Raw genomic sequence first — 16235 nt, 5'->3', positions numbered from 1 at the left:
GGAGTGGGTTGCCACCTACTCCAGAGGATCTTCCCAATCCAGGGATCGAAGCCAGGTCTACACGCATTATAGGCAGATGCTTTACCGTCTGAGCCACCAGGAAAGCCTAATCTAAATTAAGTAATTAAAATTATTTGTCTCTTTTGGAATTATATATAATATCATAATTATATTCATCATTTATTGACTTATTAGCCACACATTTCTAAGTGTCACATAATTACTCAGGTTTCAATTATGACTACTTTAGTGTCTCTTGTGCAGATTTGTTTATTCCAATATTTCTTACAGTGACTTTAGTACATAAGAGCTCTCTGTTGTATGTATCATGAGGTCATGTTAATGATTTATGTTTCAAAGTTGCAGGGAGGTGATAACTCCATTTTTATCTCATGTTCCTTCTTATCAAAACATAAATTCCAAATATGCTGCAATAGGACAGATCATGCTATGTAAAGTCTATTATATAAATTCTGAAATGTTTAGACAACAATATTTTTCTTTGATATCAATAAAGAAATTTAACAGAGATAATTAGGCATATTGATAACTTCAGTTCAGTTCATGTCAGTCGCTCAGTCGTGTCCGACTCTTTGCAACCCCACGAACCACAGCATCCCAGGCCTCCCTGTTCATTACCAACTCCCCAGAGTTTACCCAAACTCATGTCCATTGAGTCGGTGATGCCATCTAATGATCTCATCCTTTGTCATCCCCTTCTCCTTCTGCCTTCAATCTTTCCCAACATCAGGGTCTTTTCAAATGAGTCAACTCTTCACATCAGGTGGCCAAAGTATTGGCGTTTCAGCTTCAACATCAGTCCTTCCAATGAACACCCAGGACTAATTTCCTTTAGGATGGACTGGTTGAATCTCCCTGCAGTCCAAGGGACTCTCAAGAGTCTTCTCCAACACCACAGTTAAAAAGCATCAATTCTGCCCTCAGCTTGCTTTGTAGTCCAACTCTCACAACCATACATAACTTAAGAGTGTATTATTGCAGGTAAAGATCTCTCCTACTAGCTGGTGTGTATACTTTCAATTACAGTGTCTTTCAATTACTTTCATTTAGTTTTCAATTACAATGTCTTTTGCCAACCCTGCCCCACCAAAACCACATTGCTTCTTGATAGGTTATGTACTGCAGCAGATTAAACATGACTTGAAATTAAAATCCAGACTCCACTCTTTGCTACTTGTAATATATTGGTTAATTTACTCAGTCTTCTTCCGTCTACATTTTAGTATAACTGAAATATTTATGGGATTGGTAAAGGCAGAATTATGCCAATAGAAATAATTTAAAAGAATATTGGCAATTTCAAAGCCCACTTTACATTTAAAAATAAATAGTTTCTGAGGTTTTCATTTAATATCAGGCACAATTTCTCAAATTTTTAGAACAGTTTTTTTTTGTTTGTTTGTTTCTTAGCCAGTAGAAGTAATTGTTCACATTCAATGAAAATAATGAAAAAGTGAATGTATTATCAAGAAAGGTTTTCTTTCTTTCTTCATTCCTTCCTTCTTTCCTTTTTCTTTTTAATTGACAAGCCCACCTGTTACTTGCTTTAAATTCTAAGTTATCAAATTTAGCAATATTATCTTCAATTGTCCCTTGATCATAATTCTAATATTTACTTGCTTTTATAACTTTCTATTTCTGTTGTTTAGGATATCTCTGATATCTTTTAAAATCATTCTGTTGCCCTTGTATTAATGTGTAGTTGTATTATGAGCATTTAACATTTTATATTCTAAATCATTCATACATCTAATTTTGTAACTCATAATAAGTGATGTCATGTTTAAATTTATTTTAAATTAGATGCATCCCTTTTAAGTGAATAGAAACTATATAACTAATGCCTCTTATTAGTGATTGTGAAAATGCTTCCATTTTTTAGAATTCAGATCATTCTGAAACTCCCATTGATATAGTTATTTCCTGTTTGCTGTTTCATTATTTTAATTAGCCTGGAATACCTGTTTGGACAAATTTATTTTTAATACATGTTTATTATTGTTGACTTATTTTATTTGATTATTAGTATTTTAAGGTACTATTGGTAAAATTAGTGTTATTACATAATGTATCTTCTGTATAATTTATGTACATTAAATATTATTACTCACCTAATTCTCTTAGATCATTGAAGAAAAGACTAGGTCAGAACTGGAGACAAGTTTAATTACTTGGAAGTATATTTTATAGTTTCACAATAAAAGAAAACATATATGAGTTTGGTTTGAGAGAAGTTTGATTACAGTGAGATTAGGAAGCAGTATTAAATGACTTTGAGAAGGATAAAATGATGAAATTATAGATACAAAGCAATGAAATAATTAGAAGGAGAAGTCGCTGAGTCCTGTCCAACTCTTATCGACCCCATAGATGGCAGCACACCAGGCTCTTCCGTCCCTGGGATTCACAAGGCAAGAACACTGGAGTGGGTTGCCATTTCCTTCTCCAATGCAGGAAAGTGAAAAACGAAAGTGAAGTCGATTAGAAGCTGTAGTTAAATATTTAGAAGAGTTTCATTCTACTCTGATGAAAACTTGGATTCTTTTGAGAGGAATGCAATCCTTTTTATGGAGTTATTGAAAGCTGCTTCACTTGCTTACTCCTCAGGGTGTAAATGAAGGGGTTCAACAAAGGGGCCACAGCAGTGGTGGACACTGAGACACCTCTATTTATGGCCACCTCTTCCTTTGCCAAGGGTTTGACATAGATGAAGATACAGCTTCCATAGGTGATGGAAACTACAGTCATGGGGGATGAGCAGGTAGAAAGGCCTTTTTCCTTTGTTGGACCATGGGAAACCTCAGAATTGTCCTAATGATGTATGTGTAGGACAGAAATACACACACTAGGGTGATAATGAGGGCAAATACAGCCACAAGGATAACTATTTGTTCTATTACCTATGATCTGAGCGCAAGATCTTTAGGAGGGGACCAGCATCACAACTAAAATGATCAATGACATTGGAAATACAGGATTCCAGCTGGAGCTTAAGGAGTAGGATGATGATTATCAAACCCGAAACCCAACAGCTGAGGACTAAGAAGGTGCAGACTCTCTTGTTCACGATGGTCGTGCAATGCGGGGATTTACAGATGGCCACATAGTGGTTGTAGTACATGGCTGCCAGCAGAAAAAATTCTGTTGCTCCAAACAGAATAACAAAAAAAATTTGACCTGCGCAAGCATTATAGGTGATGGTATTGTCCCCAGTTGATATACTGTACAGAAACCGAGGAATACAGACAGTGGTCAATGAGACTTCCAAGAAGGAAACATTTCTGAGGAAGAAGTACATAGGAGTTTTAAGATGGGAGTCTACCAGTGTGAGGGTGATGATCGTCAAGTTCCCTGTTACACTCAACAGGTAAGTGAGAAATAGATGAAAAGCAGAATTTGCAGTTGTGGGTCATCTGTCTGTCCCAGAAGGATGAAAGTTGTTATTGCTGTGTGGTTTTTCATCACTGAGTTTTGAAATCTATCCAATTGACAAAAGAAAATCAAAGAGATTTTATAAGGAGGTTCATAAATGAATTCTTTACCAAAACACTGCAGTTACAGCCAAACAAACCAGTCTACATTTACTTATCCCTTCTCGTCAGTCTACATTTATTTATCCCTTCACATTGGTCTACATTTAGTTAGCCCTTCACATTATAATCAATATCATCACTGTTCTGACAGTCTTTCTGAATTTACAAGCGTGAGAGAGGATTATTCCTTTAGGATTTATTTTATTATCAAACCAACTCTTTCTAAGATCATTGTTGGCCCCTCAAAATTTACAAATGTTTGTTAATTCATGACATGGACTAAATTTACAAAAAAGTAGTGAAAAAAGATAATACTACTTCATTATCTACTACTAAAGATAATACTACTTTTTTTTTATCCAAGACAAACTTTGGATATGGGATATATCCAGATGATGAAGATGAATTATCTTCAACTGTTACTTTATAAGGGTTCTTTAAAGGGTAAGATGTATCTCTCCTGGAAAACAAAAAAGAATGATAACAAAACACAAGCCTGGGTCCTGACACTTTCCGCTGTCCATTTATTCTTTTCTACTTGTTTTCCTATTCTTAATTCATAGTTGGTTTCAAGCACTACTATTTTATCTATTGGAGAAGGAAATGGCAACCCACTCTAGCATTCTTGCCTGGAGAATCCCATGGACAGAGGAGCCTGGTGGGCTACTGTCCTTGGGGTTGCAAAAAGTCGGAGATGACTGAGCACTCATTTTACCTATAGTGTGAAGTAAGATTGTGCTATTAGCAAAAGAAATATGCTCATGTGCATTCATGTTATTTTTCGGGTAATTGACTGTGGTTCCTAAAGCTTTGAAGTGACAACTTTTTTAATATCATCAAAATTATTCTTCTATGCTGCACCTGTTTTCATTATGGTTTCAATGCCTTTGAAAAGATATTAGTGTCTTATCTTATCTCATCCCTGCTCAGTTTATCCTTTAAGCTTCTTCAACCTGACTTTCAATTCCATTGACCCCCTGATCTTCTAACACTTATAAAACTTTTATTACGTTTGAAATCAATGGCACGTTTTTGTAGCTATTTTACCTGGAGTCAATATGTTCTTGGGACGACCCAGAGGGATGGTATGGGGAGGGAGGAGGGAGGAGGGTTCAGGATGGGGAACACATGTATACCTGTGGCGGATTCATTTTGATATTTGGCAAAACTAATACAATTATGTAAAGTTTAAAAATAAAATAAAATTAGGAAAAATAAATAAATAAATAAATTTAATTTTAGTCATTTTTCACATCTAAGAGTACTAACCAGTATATGATCATAGCAAGAAACTGGGGACCCAATTAGTCATTTTTCAAAGGGATCCCACACCATAATTCTCATTTTTCTAATTTTGAATCTCTTTTTTTTTAGTGTCTTACACAGTCTTTTCATTCTCTACTCATCTATGAAATATCACTGTTTCCTAGTATTCGATCTTGAGAGCTCTTCCTTTTTGTTTTCTGTTTGGTATTCTTCTTTCTGCATATTCTCCAAGCACATTTCAGTTAGTAGAATTGATCTGTCTTTTATTTGGTGGGTTACAAAGGTCAGGAGTTTTCCAAATAAAAATCATTATTAAGTTCATATCACCAGTTAGATGTTTCACAGAAACCTCATAGACTATGAGGATGAAAGGCTTTCCCCTCTGGATCCAGAGGGACAGGGTCAGTGGCCTACTGGCAGGGATGTTGCAAGACATCACTATGCTGACAAAGGTCTGGATGGTCAAAGCTATGGTTTTTCCAGTAGTCATGTATGGATATGAGAGTTGGACCATAAAGAAGGCTGAGAGCCGAAGAATTGATGCTTTTGAACTGTGATGTTGGAGAAGACTCTTGAGAGTTCCTTGGACAGCAAGGAAGTCAAACTAGTCAATCCTAAAATAAATCAACACTGAATATTCATTGGGTGCTGAAGCTGAAGCTCCAATACTTTGGCCATCTAATGCGAAGAACTGACTCATTGGAAAAGACCTTGATGCTGGGAAGAATTGAAGGCAGGAGGAGAAGAGGGTGACAGAGGACAAGATGGTTGGAGGGCATCACCAACTCAATGGATGTGAGCTTGAGCAAACTCTGGGAGATAGTGAAGGACAGGAAAGCCTGGTGTGCTGTAGTTCATGGGGTCACAAAGAGGCGACTTGGTAACTGAACAGTAACAATTTGGTAAGTGGGTTATGTTTCCAAAATTGGACATGACTTAGTGACTGAACAACAACAATGCCTTCTGCATATACAAAGATGCACTAGTATCCATATATATTTTTGCATTTATGACACACACAACTTTTTTGTAAATGCCTTATTTCTAGGGTACATGGCTCCTCTGTGAATTTTTAATTTTTTGATTGTAGCAAATCTCCCAAAGTGTTCCCACTATATTTATTGAAAAAAATATGCCTATAATTGTCCCACACAGTTCAAAGTTTTGTTGTTCAAGAATCAACTAAACAACATTAGCAGTATATTAGCACTGGATTGGTTTCTTTTGCACTGATTCTCGATTAGAGGCCAAATATAGAATGGCCTTTCTATTACCCCTAGGTGGTGGGAGTACGGTTGAGTTTTTTAAATATAGTAGAAATCTCAAGAGTTTGGAATCAGACACACTCAAAAAAGAACTCTGACTTATACAGAGATCCATAATAACATTCAATAAATTATAAATGTCATAGTTATTATTAAGCTGTTATTCATACTGCAAAATAGTTTTCTGCTCAATTTCCACAGCTACTGATCTCATTATCTTATGAACCGACTGTGACTAAATCACAGCTACACAGTTAATATTTCTTCTCTTATTAGAGAAGCAATATTATTTGGAACGAAGAACAGGATGTTAATTCTGATTGTTTACAGTTCAGTTCAGTCATTCAGTCATGTCGCACTCTTTGTGACCCCATGGACTGCAGCATTCCAGGCTTCCCTGTCCATCACCAACTCCCAGAGCTTGCTCAAACTCATGTCCATTGAGTCAGTGATGCCATCCAACCATCTCATCTTCTGTCATTCCCTTCTCCTCCTGCCTTCAATCTTCCCCATAATCAGGGACTTTTCCAATGAGTCAGTCCTTTGCACCAGGTAGCCAAAGTATTGGTGTTTCAGCTTCAGCATGTCCTTCCAAAGAATATTCAGGACAGATTTCTTTGAGGATTGACTGGTTTGATCTCCTTGCAGTCCAAGGGACTCTCAAGAATCTTCTCCAACACCACAGTTCAAAAGCATAATTCTTTGCTGTTCAGCTTTCTTTATAGCTTAACTCTCACATCCATACATGACTACTGGAAGAACCATGGCTTTAACTATCAGGACCTTTGGCAGCAAGGTAATGTCTCTGCTTTTTAATATACTTTCTAGGTTGGTCATAACTTTTCTTCAAAGGAGTAAGCATTTTTTTTTTCTTTTTTAAATTTCATGGCTGCAGTCACCATCTGCATTGATTTTGCAGCCCCCCTAAATAAAGTATCTCACTGTTTCCATTGTTTCCCTATCTGTTGCCATAAAGTGATGGAACCAGATGCCATGATCTTTGTTTTTAGAATGTTGAGTTTTAAGCCAGCTTTTTCACTGACTGTCTTAATGGCAAAATTTACCTACTTATTTGACCTGTAGTTTGCTTTTTAATTTTTCCTGTTTTCTAAGTGATCCTTTATTCCAACTTTAAATTTAACCAGCTTTTGTTCTATTTTTCTTCTTCAGAAACACAATATCACTTTTAGTCATGTTTTCCATCTTCATATTTTATTAAATAAGTATGAATATATCTTCTCATTTTTCAGAAGATGAGAGTCTTGTCATTCTCCTAATTTATACTAGTCTTATCCTTTCAGAAACCTTCCCACAAATGCAAGGGCAAAGGTGATGTTTGTCTTAATGGCCTTTGTCCTCCCAGCTCACCTCCTGAAAGCCCTACCTCTCTCTGCCTGACTTCTCGTGGTTTACTGGGCTGTGCATTGATGGTATTGTAAAGTAAGCCCTGACTGTTGACTTTTCTTTTCATAACGCAAGTGCCTGATTTATGCTTTGACAGTCAGGGCATCTATTTCAAAGAAGGCTTCAATAAACACATTGCCAGCCACCAGACTAGGTAAAAATCCAGGCTAACATCACCCTCCACCCCTCCTGTCAGGCTCTTTTGTTTTAGAGAGCTTGAAAGTGAAGTGAAAGTGTTAGTCACTCAATCTTGTGCAACTCTTTGTGACCCCATGGACTGTAGCCTACCAGAATCCTCTGTCCATAGGATTCTCCATAAAAGAATACTGGAGTGGGTAGCCATTCCCTTTTCCAGGACATCTTCCCCTCCCAGGGATTGAACCTGGGTCTCCTAGGTTGCAGGCAGATTCTTTACTGTCTGAATAACTGATCATTTGGTTCTCTTGTTTTTTCTCTTCTCAGGCTTTAAAATTCCTCACTTATGTCTTAAGTTCACCATTAAAGAGCGAGCCCTTGAGACTCTAGTCCTGACCTTGAACCACGATAGAAGAAGAATACCTAGTATCCTCTAACCCTTTTCCATTTCTCTTCCCATCACCTCAGTGCATGGCTGCAAGTGTGTCGTATACTTTCTAGGATCTGTAAGAAATATGTATTTTTTAAGTTTTCTGATGGTTATGGCTAAAGGGAGTCTTGTAATCATAAGAGCCACAGGTCCAGTCTTATCCATAGGCTGAGACCTGTGCAAACCACGCCTGTACTCCTACACTCTGAAATTCTCCTGAACTTACTCTTCTTATATAATGAAGCAACACCAAACTTTTTTGTCACCCTGCCTTCCATTAAAGCACATCCATTTACTTCTATGTCAGGAGTTGCTTCCACCTGGTTATTGGGAAATCTGAGGCAGCCTATTTTAAATGGAAATATTCCATCCAGTGTCTACTACCTGTCAAGCACAGAGCTAGATTCTGTATTATAAAACTCATTGAACTTATACTAGAATTCTCACTGTAGCTATTTATTAATGTGCTATCCTCTTCTTCCATTGGAGAAGGCAATAGCAACCCACTTCAGTACTCTTGCCTGGAAAGTCCCATGGACAGAGGAGCCTGATGGGCTGCCGTCTATGGGGTCGCACAGAGTTGGACATGACTGAAGTGACTTAGCAGCTTCGTCCATAAAAAATTTGCATTTAACTACATTATTTAACATATGTTACTCTGAATAGGATTCATCAGGAGGTTCACAGTATAGATTCCTCTTCTCAGAGAGACCTAAATGTTTTTAACCAGGTAGTGGGGTGGAGAGGTTAGGTGCCCATGAAAGAATAAAAATAAGACTATTTTGGTATGATGATCAAGGGTTTTATATGCATATTAATGCTTGAGATATACCCAGACAATTAAGGAAGTCTGTTGCCTTACTTGGACATCATCAGTTACATCTATCTACACTTGCCTTCCAATCAGGCTGCCCGGATATCACATGCAATCACATATATATATATATATATGTATATATATATACATTATAATTTCAGATACACATGAAAGAGGACAAGGTAGCTTCTTCCCCTGTATTATAAGTTTTATTTTGTTGATATTATCTGTGACAATTATGTATATTCTTCAGCAAGAAGAAAAAATTATATTTCTGTTCAGGGAACAATAACTGGTATTAATTATTTACAGTGACAGTTAGGAAAATATGTCCCATCTGAAAACAGTCTCTGGGTTCCTGCTGTTTCTCCATAATTGAATTAAATAGTATCTCCCTGGAGACATCAATTGGTTATATCTACAGTTGTTCACTCCATTAGTTTTAAAATATTTCCTGCAAATCATATGAACCTCTGCATCTGAAAAGACTAAGTCCTCTCTTCCTTTGGACATGTGCCTTATAAAATCCCTTGAGGTACATATGGCAAAGCCAATCTTGCTTTAAATGAATCATCACAGGAAAATGGACATTCATGCAAAGAAACTAATGAAAAACTCTAAAAAGTAAAAAGTGCAGATCTGGCACAACTAAGATGAAGACACTAACAAAGCTAATGGCCAACATCATTTAGTGACACCCTAGCTCTTAAATTCTCAAGATTTTTCAATACATCAATAAGTAATGGAAACTGTTTCCTTTGGTGACCCTTCTGCCCTCCAAAGGAGTGGTCTCTTTGTGAGCCTCTCATACCAATCAATAGCTTATACAAGGAGAGTAAAAGAATGTTCTTTGGACTCTGTGGGAGAGGGAAGGGGGGGGATGATTTTGGAGAATGGCATTAAAACATGTATAATATCATATAAGAAACAAATCGCCAGTCCAGGTTCGATGCAGGATACAGGAAGCTTGGGGCTGGTGCACTGGGATGACCCAGAGGGATGGTATGGGGAGGGAGGTGGGAGGGGGGTTCAGGATGGGGAACATGTGTACACCTGTGGCGGATGCATGTTGATGTATGGCAAAACCAATACAATATTGTAAAGTAAAAAAAAAAATGTTATTTGTTTTCAAACTCTGTGAGGTTTTTCCTATCTCTTCAATCCTTTTTTTGCTATGTAATTCCTATTTTGCCTCTGTTAAGTAAGATCGATTTATTCACAGTTTCTCTTTTAAGCAAATAAAACAGCATACTACTAATCCATGATGCCTTATTCTTTGACTTGTCCTTGATTGTGGTTTCGCTAAGAATTAATTTTCTGTTAACTACTTCAAGACAGCAAAAAGGCCATAATAAGTAGAATAAGCTGTGAAGTACTAAAATCTGTTATCCTTGCTGTGGTCTTTTTTTCATACTTCTCCTTCTGAATATACACCATGCCAAAATTGTTAGTGAAATACTCTCCTCAACCTTGCTTTATCCTCTGCAGTGCCTCATAAACAGCAAAAAGTGTATCTCTTTGCTGAGTCATCAAATTACTGTCTGTTGAATAAGTTAGATATAAAGGGCTTCCCAGGTGGCTCCAGTGGTAAAGAACCTGCCTGCCAGTTCAGGAGACATAAGAAATTAGGGTTCAGTCCCTAGGTCGTAAAGATCCCCTGTAGAAGGGCATGGCAACCCACTCCAGTATTCTTGCCTGGAGAATCTCCAAGAACAGAGGAGCCTGGCAGACTACAGTCCATAGGGTCGCCTAGAGTCTGACACAACTGAAGCGAGACTTAGCATGCAGAAAATACATGCTGAGGAAAAATTAAAATATTTCTGGTTAAATTTTTCATTATAAAATACAATCTAGAATTTAGATTTATAATTTATTTATTTATTTTTTGAAAGCAAAGTTTACTTTATTTCAGATGCTGGTAAGTGGGAGGGAGGTGGTGGACATCTATCTGAAGTCCAACTCCCCACAGCAAGCAGAGCATGAGAAAATGTTGATATTTTAAGCATTAAATATTCTTTCGGGCTATAAATCCCAGGGATTTGAAAGGTGTATTTCTGTGTATTCTTGAATTAAACTGCATGGTTGCCAACTTCTCAGTGTAAAAATATAGCCCTGGTTATGACCTGAATTTTACAAAGGACTATTGGATAATTCATACTATGTCTGCTGCAAGTTTCCATATTACAAACTGAAATAAGTTTAAGCACATCATACAAGAAAATAACAACACATATTTCTTACTCTTATCTCTCAAAAGAGAAAGTAGTTCTCCTAGCTTCCTTATGGTCCTTATTCATTTGACAGTTTTTCCTGGCTTCCGCTGGCAGCTCCTTACTGTGTTTGCCTGTGTGTGATAAGGGAGATGCCCCTCGGCACTGGTCTCACAGGATCTTCACCGTACATTTTCTCCGGTCATCTTTGGAGGGTCTTCAATACTGCATCTTCCATTTTCATATCAGATAGAGACTTTCATTAGAGACTCTCATATTTTAAACCTTGGAAACACTTTCCTTTGGACTTTGTCATGAGGCAAGGAGGACCAGAAGTAAGGAAGGAGAACAAAAGGAATTCCTTTGGGATTTAGAAGAACTCTGACAGTTCTAAGCAGGGAGTTGGCTTTCCTACTCCAACATTAAGGATATCCACAGTCTTCTGTTCAATCTTCTGGAGGTGCTTTGGGATCATCTGAATGAATAAAGTAAAAAATCCTCAGTAACGTAGGTTCTGACATCACTAACGAACCTTTTGCTTAATGAACTTTGGCAAAGCAAGAAAAACAGGCGACAGCAGGGACGCTGTTTTTCAAGAGGGTAGATGGAAAAACAGCATCATACAGAGGGCAGGTTCCCATTTTACTAATAGAAAAGCAAACAGACAAACAGATTTAATCCCCTACTACATTTCCTAAAAATATGAGGTTTTAATAATTAACCTATTTTGCTTTCATTTTGGATTTTCAATAACATCTTATGAAATTTTTGATCAATCTAATGTAATCTAGTTTTATTTATTATTAGGATTTATGTTATTGAAGACTATATTATAGGATTTGGCTATTATCATGTCAAGAACTATTCGAATTTTTGGTCTAGGCCATAGAAGAGGTTAAAAAAAAACAGTGCATTTGATTAAAATTTATAAAAGTTACGATTTTATATGTAGAACTTAATGTGAGCATGAATCATATTGAGAAAGTACTATTATGTAACTACACACGGATTTAGTCCTAGATATTTTATTATTCTATTTTTATCCCCTTTACTATTCTTTTTTTTTTTTGCTAATGTATATATGTGATATATCTAACCAGTATTTTTGCAATTAGTAAAGACCATAATCTTAATAAATATATCTTATAACAAGTTATATTTTTGCTCTAAGATTCTTCAGAAACATGTAACCACATTAGGAATAAATTATAGTTTCTTTATAAGGGTTTGCCAATGGAATTTACCTTACCATAGAGTTATATTATTGTACAGCTTTAAAGAGAAACTTTTATTTTTTATGAAATCTATCATGCGTGAAAAACAGTGTACAGTCATAGAGGTATCCACACTACAGGTTAAGAAACAGAACATCCCCTGTACCTTAGAAACCTCCTGTTTGTCCTCTGTAATCACATCCTTCTCAACTGCTGACTGATGAAGTAATGGACCACTTAGTTACTGTTTGCACTCTTCTTCAACCTGCTCTGTACTGGAGGAGGCTGACCCATGAGGACTAGGCACAAGCTCCTTTTTCCAGTGGACTTGACTTTGTTTAACCATTGAGATCCCCTTGTAATATCATTGTCAAGTCTTATATCAAGATTATACTGCTTTCATTTTTTGAAATTTGTACATACTCTTTTAGTTATGCCTGGAGAGCTCTGTGTAGAAGTGGTATTATTTTTTTTTTGTATGCATTTGCTAAATACTTTGTAGGAACCACTAGATTCTGGATTTTTTAATGAGTTGTAATAACTATACAAGTATTCAAATTTTATATTTTTCTGTACCAGTTATATTTTATAGAACAAGACTATTTACAGACTTATTGGAAAAATTATAATTATCCTACTTTCATGTCTATATTTATGTGCAGTGATGTGCTATTTCTCAATACAATGCTTGGATTTCTCTTTTTTTTTAAATCACTCAAAAAAGATTTAATTATCCCAATAGTCCACTTATTTTCTTTTGCCTTGCTGTCCTTCATTTTATGTTTATTCTCTATTTTCTTTTTCTATAATTTCTGCTTTATTCTTTACTACTTTTTTCTTTGAAGTTTAGTTAAGTTTAATGTCTTGTTTATCTCCTTTGCATTAATGCTTATATAATTGGTTTCAAGATTGTATTAATTTGTTTTCTAATGGGATTTGGACTCCAAATATGCTGCTAGTCATCACTTTTTCTGTATCTTACAAATTTGATACTTCATAACTTTATATGATAGAGGAGTCTGGCAGGCTACAGACCATGGGGTTAGTAAAAAGTTGGACAGCAATCACTTCCTTTGCCTCTAGTTCTTCCATTGTTTGTTATTGTTTAGTCACTAAGTCATGTCCAACTCTTTTTGACTCCATGGACTATAGCCTGTCAGGCTCCTCTCTCCATAGGATTTCCCAGGCAAGAATATTGGAGTAGGGCTCCATTTCCTTCTCCAGGGGATTATCCAGACCCAGGGATCAAACGTATGTCTCTTGAGTCTCCTGTATTGGCAGGTGGATTCTTTACCACTGAGCCACCTGGAAAGCCCATGGGATGTGCATAGTTTGCTAATGCTGGCAGTTTCAGACATGCATGTGGAAAGGATGGTTTGTAAGAGCAATCTCCATATCTGATTTCATCACTAGGATAATTATCTCAGGTAATTTTCATAGCAAAGATGGTGCTTTTCCTGTTTTCATATTTCTCTAGTTAACGTTTGACACATAAAATTTGATATTTGCTTGTATATCAGATATTACTATATTCCATAAATTTTTTCCAAGTTCTTTTAAAGAAAAAATTAAGGCAATGGATATATATATATTTACATAAATAAATAAAAACATATACAAGTAAATATATATACAATGTAAGTACATGTGTATGTTGTTGTTTAGTTGTTAAGTCATATTTAACTTTTTGTGACTCCATGAACACACCATGAAGCACACCAGGCTTCCCTGTCCTGTGCTGTCTCATCGAGTTTACTCAAACTCATGTCACTGAGACAGAGATGCCATTCAAGCATCTCATCCTCTGTTGCCCCCTTTGCCTCCTGCCCTCAATTCTTCCCGGCATCAGGGTCTTCTCCAAAGTGTTGACTCTTTGCATCAGGAGGATAAATTATTCGAGCTTCAGCTTTAGCACCAGTCTTTCCAATGAATATTCAGGGTTGATTTCCTTTAAGATTAACTGGTTTAATCTTGCTTTCCAAAGGACTCTCAAGAGTCTTCTCCAGCACCACAGTTCAAAAGCACATATTCTTTGGTACTCAGCCTTCATTATGGTCCAGCTCTCACATCCAAATATGACTTCTGGAAAAATCATAGTTTTGACTGTACAGACCTTTGTTGGCAAACTGATATCTCTACTTTTTAATACACTGTCTAGGTTTGTCATAGCTTTCCTTCCAAGGAGTAAGCATCTTTTCATTTTATGGCCTCAGTCATCATCCACATTGTGTAGGTACATCATTTTATACATTTATATGACTTAATACACTTAAATGATCCTTTTATACATTTATAGCTAAAAATACTAATGCCATATGCTGTTTGAATAAATTAGGTTGTGATAAATATCATCACAATGAATATTATTGGAAGTACCTACATTAATAGAAGACTAGCTTCAGCCATTTCCTTGTGTTATATCATAGGGAAATGCTATGGATCATTCCATAATGATTTTGTGCTTATATACATATCTGGAGAATTGTATTTTAAGAATATTGGATCCAAGACACCATAAACAATTATATTTCTAAGACTCAATAAAAGAAGACAGAAGAGATAAAACAATTATTTATCATTTCTCTGGTAAAAGTTGCTGTGTGTTTGTTATAAATTTTCATGAAATCAATGTTTTGGAGGACAGTATCTTTCTCACAATATCCTTAAATGCTTGTTTCACCTGCTGGTTCCATAAGGTATGAATAAATGGATTCAGCATAGGAGCCAAGGAGGCATCAAGTACAGCAGCCCCCTTTGTCAAAGTAATCATTTCTTTTGCTGAGGTTTTCACATACATGAAGATGCAGCTTCCATAGAGATTGAGACAACAATCATATGTGAGAAGCAGGTTGAAAAAGCCTTTTTCATTTGTTGAGCAGAGGAGATTCTCAGAATTGATCTGAGGATATAGAAGTAGGAGAGGATTACCAGAATCAAGATGGACATGAGCATCGGCACAGCTAAAACAAAACTCAAGAGTTCTAGTGTGCTGGTGTCTGTGCAGGAGATTTGCAGCAAAGGAGCAGAATCACAGGTGAAGTGGTCAATGATATTGGAGTCACAGAAATCCAGCTGCAGCCCCAAGATCAGTGGAGGAAAGATCACCAAGAATCCAGCCAGCCAAGAGCCGCCTACAAGCTGGTAGCAGATATGTTAATCATGATGGTCATATAATGCAGAGGTTTGCAGATAGCCATGTAACGATCATAGGACATAGATGCCAGGAGAAAAAAACTGTTGAACTGAATAGAATCAAGAAAAATAGCTGAGCTACACAAGTGTTATAGGATATAGAATCGTCTCCAGTTAGAATGCTCATCAAAAATCTAGGGATACAGACAGAAGTAAATGAGATTTCTAAGAAGGAGAAATTCTTGAGGAAAAAATACATGGGAGTCTTCAGATGAGAATCCAGCAGTAAAAGAATGATGATAGTCAGATTTCCACTAACACTCAGCACATATGTGAGAAATGAAAGAAGAAAATCACAGCTTGTATTTTTATATTATCAGTCAGACCCAGTAGGACTAAATCTGTCACTGATGATCTGTTTCTCATTTCTGGCTATTGATTTTTGGCAAATCTTGTGGCATAATCAAGACAGACAACAATAAATGGGTTAGACAAGAATAAATATTAACTTCCAGTTTTTAAAGTAATAATTGTATCTTCACCAAAAGTATGTACATTCTTCATTTCTTCGTTTCATTATTCATCTTAGATTTGTGTCTTTTGTTTAATATCAGTCTTATTACTCTGCATAATGTCCTTTGATTTCTTGCTACATGTTTCACTCTGCTTTCACTTACTATAATTGCTACTTGGGAAATCTAGTCATTGAACATGAGCTCTTCTCATGCTTCACTGTTGAGCTAACATGGAGAGAACATTATTCTTTTGCTATTTAAGCTTTTTAGGATTAAACGTACTAACTGATGAT

At 36.3% G+C, this 16235-nt stretch overlaps 2 pseudogenes; both read right to left on the bottom strand.

Annotated features, from left to right (window-relative positions):
• Positions 1-2586: 2586 nt before the first annotated feature.
• Positions 2587-3483, bottom strand: LOC113893500 (annotated as a pseudogene).
• Positions 3484-14912: 11429 nt separating this feature from the next.
• Positions 14913-15853, bottom strand: LOC113893499 (annotated as a pseudogene).
• Between the last annotated feature and the right edge of the window lie 382 nt (positions 15854-16235).

The sequence above is a fragment of the Bos indicus x Bos taurus genome, chromosome 5 (assembly GCF_003369695.1).
Source record: "Bos indicus x Bos taurus breed Angus x Brahman F1 hybrid chromosome 5, Bos_hybrid_MaternalHap_v2.0, whole genome shotgun sequence".
Taxonomy (NCBI): Eukaryota; Metazoa; Chordata; class Mammalia; order Artiodactyla; family Bovidae; genus Bos; species Bos indicus x Bos taurus.
Note: the sequence above shows the minus strand (reverse complement) of the source record. Positions and strands in the feature narration are given on the sequence as shown.